Genomic DNA, 13,908 nt, shown 5'->3' with positions numbered 1-13,908 from the left:
CTTCAAAGCTTCCAATGCATAGACCAAATTGTAAGAATTTGATTCTTAAAGTTTTTCCTTTCTTAAACATGGTTTAGGTTTTTCCTTTCTTAAACATGGTTTAGGTTTTTCCATTATAATATTTGTTTGTCTTGTAGATGTCTATCCCTCTAATCTTGAGGAATGGCAACCAGTGGAATCTATTATTGATGTTATTGATGTTATACATGGTTCAATTGGAGAAGAAATGTATAGAGGCAGAAAGAAGACAGAGCTTGCAGAGAATGGAATATTCTTTTATGACCATTCTTATGTTATTCCTATGCGGCGTTGCCAATGGGGATCAATAAAACTCCTTCCTTTGTCAGATTTTTCAAGCTTTGAGTAGCCTTTGCCAAGTCCAGCTACTAGTGAGGGCTATAGATGTAAGATATTTTCTGAGATCCAGAAAGCACTAAAGTCTAACATCTCAAGTAGGCTAAACAAAGTTACTTTATTTATGCCTATTAATATATTTATTGATTTCTTCTCTAATATGGAGATAAGAATAACAAAAACCATGCTTTCAGTGAAGAGACTAACATATGATCATATCATATGATTTGTTGATGAAGGATGGGATACAAGGACAGAATGAAAAATTATATGTAAGATAGATCTATAGCTTGTAAATATATGATTGCTACTCAAAATTTTATCCTTAGCTTTTACTATAGTCGATGGCATTTTGTTGGTAGTAGTCTAGTTGCTTTAGACCAGAATCTTAATGATTTCAGCAAGGATCCTATAGCGGATCTTGATATTTGGTTCAACGAGGATATTATTGCAATCTTAAAGATCAGAAAATCATGTACGCTACATCAAGTGAGGATGGATTTACAAAATGAAGACATTGAATTACCATGCTCCTTTGTATTCCAACTTGACAAGAAACAAGTAAGTTTTCACATCATATTATATCTACTTAGATGTATATCAAGATCTCACTTTCTAACTAACAAACATTTGTAATTTATTTTTTGCAGATATCGAAAAGGAGAGAAAATAACATACACTGCAAGGACATTCAAGAAAATATATCTTTACTATCAATATAAAATATATGTACAAATTTTGTAGCAGATGTCTATCTGCCATCTCTATGAAATATACAAGGGCTGAAGGGCAAATTTCTATATATGAAGGCTTACAAAGCGATATGGCAAAGCTATTTCTTTTTTGGAGAACTATCCTTTCTAGGAGTCCTTTTGCCTTTCTTTGATGTCTTGGGTATAGAAGGTATTGAAGCTGTGGATTTGCCTTCCGTGGTTATAGGCACCACATCTCCTTCATGGTGCAAATCCCCACCAATCTCTGTTGTTGGTTGTATACAATTGACCATTATATACTTCAAGAGCTTTGCTCTGATGTACCAAACATGCTCAGATGTATAGCAATCCTTCGAAAACTGTCACGCATTTATAGAAAAAAGAGTTTTAGTTTATTATTGTTCTTACAATAGACTATATTTTTATCATCAATGGACTATTTGCAATTAATATTTATCTTAAAGTTTAGCATCTTTCATATTACCTTTACATGTTTATCATCATTAAGATAAACAAAGTTAACCATTTTTCTAGCATTTGCAATCACCCTCCAGCCACAAGAATGGCTATCATCCTGATGGGGACACTGCAACCACCAACACAAAGTAAAACTATAAAGAGGACGAATGGTAGTTTATAGAATAAACTCAGGTTTCAATTATTTTAATGAATAAAATACCGCAACTTGTCTATATTGCATTGTTGCAAGCAAATCAGACGGCATAGGGGGTCTTTTCTCTAGCTCTTCAATTAATCTTTTGGCACCTCTGTATATAAATATGTTGAAATTTAGAGTACTTACAAAAAAAAGAATTGAAATATCAAGAAGCCCTTGGATAATATAACTTACAATTTAGCATTTCCATGGCTTCCTTTCATAGAGTTGATTAAAAAGCATTGCTTATCCACAAGGTTTATTGCAATCAAGCTCCAATGAGAACTAAAAGCAATCATATCTCAACAAATTAGTAGGATAAAATCTCAAAAAATCTAATAGAATATTGAATCACTTACTTTTCATTATATGGAATTATAAGGAGCTCCAAAGTATCGAAGTCAATCAAATTGAGCCAGTGCTCAATAAAACTTGTATCAAGCTCATTCCTCATAAAGAATGAGATAGATGGATCAAGAACCTCAATTTTTTGTTGTATTTCCAAAGGAAACTCATGCATTATACACCTAGAAAAGGTATAGAAATAGTGAGTATAAACAAGAAAAATCTTATTGTTAAAAAAATATCAAAAAGTATAAGTAATTATGGATGGACATACCTTAGGCCAACAAGAATAATACTGTCATTTACTTCTCTTCTTTTATCCTTAAGAATCTGAACACATGCAGCATCAAAGGAGATAACCTCAGTTCTTTTGCCTAAGTCACCAGGTAAGAAACAAAACACACTAGATCCTTTTGGATTAGCTGCTTCAAGAAGGGTGGCTAGCTCATTTTCAAAGGATTCTAGTTGCTCTGTTTCCCTTTCTTCAACCCTTTGCCTCCTATACTCTCTCCATTTATCTGCCTGTTCCTCTTTAGCTTTCTCCTCTTTTTTATGTTGCATTGTATCCTTCTCATGGGTGACATCCTCAACCCTGAGACCAGAATCATCTTTCTTTCTCCTAGCTGGGGGCACATTAAGGATATTAAATATCTTCATATCAGTGAGGGGAATTGGCTCAAGGACCTTTGAAAATCTATATCTTAGCCTCCTAAGAATTACCATGTCCTTGTCCATGAGTGTGAGCCTATGAGCATGAGCAGCACAAATGTAGGCATCTTGAAAAAACTCAACTAAAAAATCCTCTATGGCTTCTTGTATACAATTAAGAGCTGTTCTTGTCCATCTGAAACTATCCAAACTATATCTGTCACAAATTTCCTTGACAAGCCTCTGAAAAGACAACTTTGGAATTGCATTGTCAAGAGCATTTACTGCCTTCCTAATCTCCCTTAGGCACCTGACATTTTGAGAAAACTTTCTCGTTGGCTTTGACTTTCTAGAGAGCTTCTGAGGCTTTGAAGACTGATGAATCTTTGATGGTAAATCCCTAGGATCAATCTTCTTTTTTCTTGCTGTTGCCTTAGTCCTAGCCATCTGCCAAAAAAAGACATGTTACTTCTTTTCTAGCATGTCCAGCGAAACGCGAGTCCCAGACATGAGGTATCCATGCTGCATGGCGTTTTCACGTTTCAGCTGAATTTTTCTCGAGCGTGTCTAGTGAAACGCGAGTGTCAAGCAAGGTGCCTTCTTGCAGCTGCTTCTTTTCGCGTTTCACCGGACTTGTTGTCCATTGTGTCCAGTGAAATGCGAATTTAAGCCAAGAGACCTCCTTGAAGCACCTTATTTTCGCGTTTCACCGGACAACTCATGAATAGCATAAAAATCGACAAAACTAAGAAAAAAGAGCTTTGATCTAAGGAAAGCTTTTAAGATTACATAAAATATCCACAGAATTAGGGAAGAAGTTTGAAGATTTCCTTAAATCTCCACAACATTAAGGAATGCTCCCACTGTGGAAAAAATTCTTTTGTAGTGGTGATAAGCTCATAATAACATAAAGGATTAAGGAAAAGTATCAAAAGAATTCATTGAATGGAGCCTGTTATTGAAAAGCAAGATGCAGAAACCATACCTGAAGAGTTTGATACGGTGTGTTAAGTGAGACACGTGTACACGTATTTTTCCATTATTATACAAACTTTTTCATTGGAACTATCACCACATGCTTAACGGTCAATATAAAAGCATTTCAAAGCCATTTCTCCGACATTGTCTTCTTTTCTGCCGAAATTTCGTCTCGACTTCCCTTCAAGGTCCTTGCTTCCTGTGTGGAGAGCAGTTCAACAATCTTTGATAGGTAACAAATTTTTTTTATTACAAGTATTTTAACAAAATAAATTTGATTAATATAGAAAGAATTTTTAATAACACTTGAATAATTACAGATGTTATGTGCTTTGTATCTTTTAAAAGCAGCATAGCTTTTCCAAAAAGGATTTTATCATCAATTTCTGTGTTTCCATAGAATTAATTTATAGTTCATGTTTCTATTCTTGATTTGCATCTTTTGACCAGTGAAACGCGAAACAATGTCCCTGTTAATGATATTTTGCTAAGTATCGCGTTTCACCGGCGAGATATTGGAATAATTTTTGTCTTCAAGGTAGTGTCCGGTGAAACGCGATTTCTTCACAGGCATTTGCCTTGGACACTTTAATTTTCACGTTTCACCAGTCAACTAAAAAAAATTCTCCTTTTTTGATTTTTTTGTCTTGGAAAATCAATTTTGGGGCCTCTTTCCATGGTTCCATCTTGTTTTATTGGATATTGGTTCTATTCTGCTTTTTTTTTCAGGGATAAATATTTTCCTGGTCAAGATGACAAAGAGGAAGCTATCTCTGGAAGGAATGGATGAGGAGGAGATAATTGAGACATTTGATGATAGGCTCTTTGATTTCTTATACACCACTGGAAATTCTTCCAAGTTTGGCTATATCAGGGAAAATTTCAATGTTCCTTTTGATTTGAAGGAGTTATTGGAGGATCTTGAAGATAAACTTAAGGAGTACATATGTTTTTATGATAGACGTGTGCAAGGTTTGGAAGCCAATGGATTTGTTCATTATAGTGATGTCATGGGAGCCACCAATACATCCAGGTCAACTTTGCTAGGCAGGTTCAACCTCATTGATGAGGAATTCATAAAGAAAGAAACATGTTGCCCTTTCCACAGGTACCAACACCAATGCCTTCTGATCCACAAGGACGTTGGATTTATGGTGTATCTTCAGTACATGGAAAATTCTTCTCCAGATATAGACCAACAGAGAAAGCTAGAGGATATTGCAAGTATGGATAAGGAGGTCGAAGAGAAGGAGGAGATGTTCCAAGAAGATGTTGAGAATCAACTTGTCCAAGGTTTTGATGTAGGTTTATTCAAGAGTGACAATATCACAATGGTGGAAGAAAAGGAGATCGAGCCAAGTGCACAGGTTGATGAAGAAGGTCCTCTTGCATATGTTCCAACATTTCCCACTTATCTTATCAACAAGAAGAGATATGTGTTGCTAAATGATATTCAACATCTTTTTTATCTTAGAGAAGATTATTGCTTAGCAATCCTTGTAGGTTGGGGCAAAAATGACATGAATTTTATAAGTTATGAACAAGAACCACTAGCAAGTCTTAATGTTGAGGGAGAGAATTTCCAAGATAGCTCTATAGCCTTACATACATGTATTAATCAGATCATAGAATACGAAAAGGGGGGGCTACCTACAGAAGAAGAGTTCTTGCAGGTCCAGAAGAAACTTCATATTGATGATGTAGGGTATGAAGAGAGATTGAAGTCTCCATCAGATGAGAAGCCCAAGAGTTCAATAAATCTTTATGATGATAGTCTTCTTGAAGAAGACGAACACCCTAAGGTATGAAATATAATTCGAAGTTACCCATTGAGTTTATGTTAGACTTTATTATGCATTATAGATAAATATCTTATATCTTGTACTGTTGTGGTTTGTTCTATAGATTGAGATTGAAGATCTGGACAACTTTCTTGGAAGGGCCAAGGGCTCTAGGCCAATGAAGCTTGGAAACAATCAAAGCCTTGGCCATTATATTGGAAACTTAAACAATCAAACAATTGTAATATATCATAGTAGATTATCAAGCTCTCCAAGTCTACCAATGATGGCTTTGAGAGCTATCTCAAGTTTTCAGCAGAGGTTTGGACAAGATCATTTTGGTGGAGAAGGAAGAAGCTATAAGAGTTTTTGGCTTCATGCCTGGATACAGTGGATCTAGAGCTGGATATTTTGGAGTTCTTGGCTCCTATTTGCTCTCTTATGTAGGAGATAGTAAGAATTTGAAGCTTCTTCCAGGCTATCGGAAACAAGAGTTTTTGAAATACAGAGGTCTTATTGAGTGGGATGAAATAAAAGATTCCTCTAGAGGCCATGTCGAGCTACCTGAAACCAAGGACTCCTCTGAAGGCCCTGTTGAGGTGCCTGAAACTAAGGACTCTTCTGCAACACAATCAGACTAGAAGATGCCAAAGATTAAGGGTTTCTTGAAACCCATCTTTTCCCAACTCTTTGTTTGGTTTGTAACCATTCTGTAAATCTTTGCTTTGCGCAAGAATTTAAATATCTATCTTTTCTTCTTTGGGTAACAATTTGTATAGTCCTTGCTAAAGATGATGTATTGCTTGATGTGGTTGTATCTTTAAGCTTGAATTTATGCCAAATTTGTTGATAGAACCATTGAAAGACCTCTAATAAACTGTTGGCTTTGTGTCTTCCACCTCCATGTCTTGTGTGTCTGAAATATTTTGTTCTTGCTTGATAATGTGATTTTTCCATACCTTGGGTTGACCAGATAGATAGAGATCCATATTGTTTAATAAAGTATGGAGCATGGTTGTATAGAATATGCTGCATAGTCAACAAATAAAGAAAGTTATTAAAAAACATTATATGAGTTCGACAATGAAGAAACAAACATATACAAACTTCTTACCATATAGTGAGTAAAGTGTTGATCACCCCAAGCTTCTGTCATCGCCTTTTTGAAAATGTTCAATTGGTTTTTAAAGTCTTTGAGATCATCATCATTCCATTCAGTCTTATCACAATTAAAAAACACTTTGTCTAGTGTTTCCCAAACTTTAGCTTTTCTATTTCGAGCTTGTCCATTATCAGTGTGATCCTTAACTACATTATGTAGGGATTTCCACTAATTAAATTTAATAGTTGAGCCACCATTTCTCGAGTTTATCTTGCCAAGTCTCCCATGAAAGCCTAGAAACCTTCTAGCCTTCACTCCACCAATAGATGGTTTTTTTGGGACACAATTACCATCCTTAGACTTTTGAAGATTTGGTTCAATAACAACATTGCCACCATGCAAACCAATTGCAGAGAGAACTTTTTCAACCTTTGTTATAGCATCTGTTCTAGTTGATAATGGCTTCAACTTCTATGCAAATCCTATATAGATATGAACAAGCTTTTCAATTATCCTGCAAAGTGTATGAAGTGTACAAATATGGGCATTCGCTAAAGGAATGTCCAAGACCAGTTTAAATTGTGGATCCTTATTGTGCCTAGAGGGAGCTCTATTCCAATTGCTTGAGTTTAACTCTGCAGCTGGTGACATGCAGTATAAGTAAGGAGATCTCGTGTTAGCTCCCTTTGATACATTATACATACATTTGAGTGTCTTTAGGTCACCAGCTATGTGCCACTCAATCTTGTAGTTCCCAAATCCTTCAACAAATAGCTCTTCTCCTGCTTGTTGCCTTTGAATAACATTAGGTATTGATGTTTGATGAAAAACCCAATATAGTATATCAAAATTCTCAGTATCTACCTCAAATGCTCCTAGCCACCAGATGTTATATTCAGATTGAATACTAAATGATGTTGAGTGATTGCAATGACCTGACGAAAGTGCTCTATTCATCAAGGTGATAGAGATTCTCTCCAATTTTTTACATTTCAGAATCTCACTTTCATCAAGTTTAATCATAAATCTAGCCACTCCCTGTGCCTCTGCTACTGACAAGTCATAAAATTTGATCATTAAGCATTGTAGGGTGGGCAAGTCAAGGAAAATATTGTTAAATTCATTGAATGTAACCTCCTTTTTCTTGCCCTTGAAGCTAGCCTTGATATGAAAAGGCTCACCTAGAATCTCCATCACTTTGTTATTAACTCTCTGTCTGATAGTCCTAACCACAAATGGCTTCGAAAGTATGCAATTGTGTACATGTCCTTGCTTCATATTTGATTGTAAAAGCTAGAAAAGTTGCATATAAGCATCTCGACTGATACCAATACTATCCAGTGTCTTTTGTACTAACTCAGAATCCAAAGAATGATCCTTTACAAATGACTCCAAGCATTGTTTCTTTGCCTTTTTAAATTTCTTCTTCTCTAAAATATCCTTTGAAACTACTGAAGGAAGAAGATGATAATAAAACTGAGCTGCTTTTAAAGAATCTCTTTCACTTACATTTGGTTGTAGAAGAGATCTAAGCAAAATTAACATCACAAATCAATGCAAGTAGTTTAAATAAAGCCATATTTAGATTTTTCAAGTGAAAAAAAATATAGCTTGCTGCTTGGATTTTTTTATCACAGCCTCCTCCTCCTCGTTTGAGATTCTCAATATTTTTAAGAGCTCTTTGTCGATTTCGAAGGCCTAATAAAGTTTGCTTTTGTTGATAAGCTTTGATACGCTTTTCCAATGAATGAATTTTTTGTTGACAATCCTCTAGCTTCTGCAACAACTCTATATTGTGTTTCATCAAAAGATGATTCTCTAGTCCAAGGATATCCTTTTCTGCAACAAGATTAAGTGTATAACCTAAAAATCCATTGTAGCCATCACCAATAAACCTCATTAATGATGAGCTATTATAGAAAGGAGGAGTTCTATTTCTGCTAGGATCTTTGGGATATAGCTTTCCATCTAACCAAAGATCAATATTCTTCTTTCCTTCAAACCTCGGTATATGTTTCATAGACTCTGTAACCGTGATAGATTTTGTTCTCTTTCTTATTGGTTCATACTCACTGTCCAACTCAATATGAAGATGATAGAGAGGTCTTTTATGAGAGCTACAGAGATCGTTAGATGATTGATCCATAGCTGAGTTACAGAGATCATTGGGTGATTGATCCATAGCTAAGGATATGATTAGAAGCAAGAACGAAAACAAAGAAGAGACTAATAAGGAGGAGAAAAAAAGAAGAGAGAAACGATGGAGAAATGATGGAGGGAGGCAATCGAGTATCCACCAAAATTCAAATTGAATATTACTTTTCACTTTAATGAGGAGAGGTAAGATCTTCATTATGACAACCTTGCCAACTTTATGGCGACCTAGATTTCTAGGTTTGATGTGACCACGAGAATATCACGGCAATGACTTATTAACGAATTTTGATATTTTAACTTACCAAAATATAAACCTTTTAAAAATTCTATAAAATGATTTTATTTCTTAAATTGTTTTCTCTCTCTAGGATCTCTTACAGGGCATTTTCAAGACCTCAAATCTCCCCTAATGTGTAAGGATAAGAAAATTTATATATTTCTACATACTACTATCTAAATCAAATGTAAGTCAATATATAAGCACACACATGCATCAATGCGTGCACACGCACACACACACACACACAATATAGCTATTGTACAATTATTACTACACATTGTGAAGAACATACACACATGGTATTGCTACTTCTTACACACATTTGGAAGTCCTTCACCTTCGCACCTTATGTGAGCATATTGTATAGCTACAAGCATTGCTTGTGAATGTAATCTATGGCAACCAAGCTTCAATGGGATTCAATGTATGAAATTAGAAAGTTTGGCAGTACAAGAAAATTTTTTTAAATATTCCAATATTTCATTGTATTTGTGTACAAAGTTGATAGTATTGAAAATGAATTTTTCATAGCACCCACTTGGCTAAACTCTGAAGGAGCTACAAAAACTTGGTTTAAGGCCTTGGTCATTGCCATTGGTTTCCTCAATAGTGGGTATGTGGTTGGTGTGGTTGGTGTGGTTGGCAAGGTTGGTGAGATTGTCAAGGAGATTGCGACAGTGGTCATGATGGAAAGGCTTCATATCACACCAACTCCATATCACGCCACATTACTTCCTGTGACACCCTTTGCACATGTGACTCCCTCTGCAACTCCATCTATGACAGCAATGATTCCCTTTGTGTCTATGAATCCATTTGCATCATTATCATTGATGGGACCCACTTCTCAACTTCCACATTGTCAATCTCGTACAAAATCATGGCTTGTTGTTGCTCTTCCACTGCCCTATGCTAGGCTTCTTCATGTCGACGCCACCTTTCCTCTCTCTCTCTCTCTCTCTCTCTCTCTCTCTCTCTCTCTCTCTCTCTCTAGCAAATTCCTATGCTCGAGATGCCTCCTCTCTACTGGGATTGACCATCACAATAACAAGATTTTGGATTGCAATGATTTTGAACTTCTTCAGGTCAAAATTTGAGTATGTAAATTCATTTCCTGCGCAAATAAAATATTGTCATCAAAATGCAAGCTTTGATTGACAAAAGGAACTTGTGTTTTGAATTTCAAAATATGGCTTAGAAAAAGTAAGTTGAGACACATTTTACATCCACAGCTAGCATTGTTTGGCTATTGTGAGACTTGCACATTTTGTGCAATCATAGTCTCTACAATGTGGGAATCCAATGTGAGACTTGCACATTTTGTGCAACCATAGTCTCTACAATGTGGGAATCCAATGTGAGATGCTTCAGGCAACACCAAAATTTGCAGGCATATCTAAAGGCACTAATGTGTTAGTCTCTTTGACTGTACCCTCAAAAGAAAATAAACTAACCAGGTATGTATCTACTTAATACCATGCATGTCTATGGTGGCCCCTACTAGCAATGTTTGCAAATAATGTACATGTTCTTATATATCATACAAAATCAAAATCCAATTTTAGTTATGAAAACATAAAAAATAGATTGTTAGCCCTGAAAGTGGTACTAAAACTTGATTTTTTAAACAATCACTATTGCAAGAAGCTAGCATGCAAGAATGCTCTTGATCATGCACTCACTCTCATTGTAAGTTGTTGTAAACATAGTTCGCATGTTATCGAGGTTCACCAGGTTTTAAAAAGTCCAAAGTTGCAAAAAAGAGATAGAATTGTTCTATAAAGGTCCTAAGACCAAATGGTCTATGTAAAAAATGACCCTCTAGACCTTCGGAGGTAACAATGTCAATTTATACCTAGCAAAAACAAGAGAACAAATAGCTTGAGCCATTATAGGTACATGGTGAGAACAAATGATAAACATGGCTAGACATTAGATAGAACAAACTTAGAATTGGAGGGAGTTCACATTGGTGTTGGTGAGTTCATTTACATTGGGGTTAAAAAACACCCCTTAGACTGAGCATGTTGGCCATAATAACCACTGGCTTCCCCCTCTAAGCTCAAGACCAGACCAAGCTAGGCCCTAATTTCATTCAAGTTCAATAACGCACTCACTGAGTATAGCATTAAGTTGCTTGTCCAAGTATCGTTGCTCTCCACTTGAATCGAGCTCATGGGATCTGGAGGGACCGAGGCCTTGAGCTGCTTTGATAGAGGTAGATAGTTATGGGGATTGGGATTGGGGTTGGGGTTGGGGCTGAGGATCGGGCTGGGTTTGGGGCTAGGGTTGGGGTTCAGGTTGGGACTAGAATTGGGATTGGGGTTCCGGGACAGGTTGAGATTGCACATGAATGTCACGCTAGGATTGGGCCTAGGGTTCAAGTTGGGATTGGGTGTCAGACCTAGGGTTCAAGTTGGGATTGGTGGGGTTCATGTTGGGATTGGGGCTAGGAGCTAGAGGCCAAGGTTCAACTTGGGATTGGGTTTTGGGCTCGAGGTCATGGTCAAGGCATTTGGGTTTGGGCTAGGATTGGGACTAGGGTTAAGTTTGGGTGATGTCCAAACTGCTCTTTTCATGGGGACTTGCATGATTAGATTTACATGGAGCCATCTAAGGGCTTTGTAGAACCTAGCAGGGACTACCGAGTGTGTAGATTGAGAAAGGTCCTTTATGGCCTTAAATATACATCTAGGGAATGATATCACAAGTTTGATGCATTTATGCATTCATAGGGATATTCCCGCAATGATATGGATCTGTGTTTATACATAAAGAAGGCTCGTGGTGGTAGCCTTATGATTTTGATCTTCTATGTGGATGATATGTTGATTGTTGTTGGGAACGCTCATGAGTTGGAGTTCTTGAAAGGTCAGCTCAACCTTTACTTGTCACAGGAGTACATCCAAAGGGTCCTTGAGTAGTTTTACCTACAGGGATGTTAAGCCTATTAGTTGTCCTTTACCTTCTCATGTAAAGGTTAGTCGGGCTGATTGTCCATAGTCTCTAATAGGAGAAGGCCACGATAGCCAAGATCCCTTATATATCCGCAGTGGATAGTTTGATGTATGCCATGATAGCCACTCACCTTGACATAACATTTTCAAGAGGAGTTGTGGCATGCTATATATGGCTACACCTAGTTGATGTCATTGTGATGTTGTCAAAGGTATCATAAGGTACCTAAAGGGCACAGTAGCTATGTCCATCTGTTATGCTGGCCAATCTACAAGAGCTCTAGGATATACTAACTCTGATTACACAAGACATGTGGATAGTAGAAAGTCCACCTTTTGCTATGTCTTCACCTTTGCTGGAGGTGTTGTTTCTTGGATGTCCAAGGTGCCAAAATGCACATATATCTCTACTATAGAGGCAGAGTATATTGCAGACATTGAGGCTTATAAGGAGGCTCTCTAGTTACGCCGACCTTGGCATTACTAATGTGGTCTCTACATTGTATTTGGATTCTATGAGTGCTATTCAATTGGCTAAGAATCATGTCTTCCATGTGAAGAAGAAGCACATTGAGATGCATTACCACTTTATTCAAGAGGTCGTTGAGGAAAAGGTCATTGAGCTTGTTAAGATCTCAATGTTAGGGGTAAAGGTGCCTCTGCCTAGCCGCTCGTGTATTACTACATTGACAATACCCACCACTGCACACTGTAGGTGGCGGGTGCTTGTCACCGTCACTTTATTCTTTATTCTTTTAGTGACAGTTTGAATAAAGAAAGGCCCGGACACACATTGTGACTGTTGGAGTTTCCATTTAGTCCCTCTCTCTCTTTCTTACTCTTGCTCTCGCGCCATGCTCTTTCAAGCAAGCTTCGATCCTTCTCACCTTTCAAATGGTATCAGAGCATGGTTGCTCGAGCATTCTAACTTGGTTCATGAATCCTTTAGCTTCCTATTGATTACTTACACTCATTGGGTCTCCTTCCCGATAGCCATAGCCGACTCTCCCGAGCTCCCGTCACTCCTCGGCTTTCCGAGCACCTACCCGGCCTATTTGGGCACCCTCAGGGATTCCTTCAGAGGTATTGGATCTCTCTTTTGTTATTTTACTTCAATCCACAAGTTTTGTGAAGCAGGGCAGCCATATCATCTTGCCTCTTGTGATGCTTACTCTCTACCGGTGACTTTGCCCTTCAAGAGGGAGCTCCTAGGGGTCCTTGACTATTTCCCGAACCTTGCCTTGACCTTGCCCAACCCTTCCATAGGCCCCAGATTAGTTTGGGCTAGCTTTGACTATTCATGTTTTGATTCATATGAGCATTGTCTTTATGGCAGATAGACTAGGAATACGCATAAGAAGTCTAGTTGGACATGCATGGGTGAGCCCTTGGCATTAGTACATTTGGATGTCTATGGGCCCATGCCTTGTCAGTCTATGGGTGGTGCAATGTATTTTGTGACGTTCATTGACAATTTCTCACGTAAAGTCTACGCTTACCCCATTAAGCTTAAGTTAGATGTCTTGGTTGTGTTTCAGAGATGGCTTGCATTGGTTCGAACCAGACTGGGCATAGGCTGAAATGCCTTAGGACTGACAATGGAGGAGAATATGTGTCACAGGCCTTTGAGCAACTATGTGATGAGAGGGGTGTTAAGTGTCAGTTGACCGCTCCCTATACCCCACCCTAGAATGGTTTGGCTAAGCGGATGAATAGAACCATCCAGGAGCATGCATGCAGTATGCTTAGCCATGCAGGCCTACTAGAGAGCTTTTGGACTGCGGCAGTCAGTATAGCTGTGCATATCATAAATAGATCACCTTCTAGTGGTTTGGATTTCTAGGTTACATAGGAGATATGGACTGGGAAACCTCCGTCTTATGTGTATCTTCGTGTCTTTGGATGTGAGGCATTCTGCCATGTGCCCAAGGACAAGCG

This window comes from Lygodium microphyllum, chromosome 6 (assembly GCF_053477565.2).
Source record: "Lygodium microphyllum isolate KBCC chromosome 6, Lygodium_microphyllum_v1.1.10, whole genome shotgun sequence".
Lineage (NCBI taxonomy): Eukaryota > Viridiplantae > Streptophyta > Polypodiopsida > Schizaeales > Lygodiaceae > Lygodium > Lygodium microphyllum.
Note: the sequence above shows the minus strand (reverse complement) of the source record.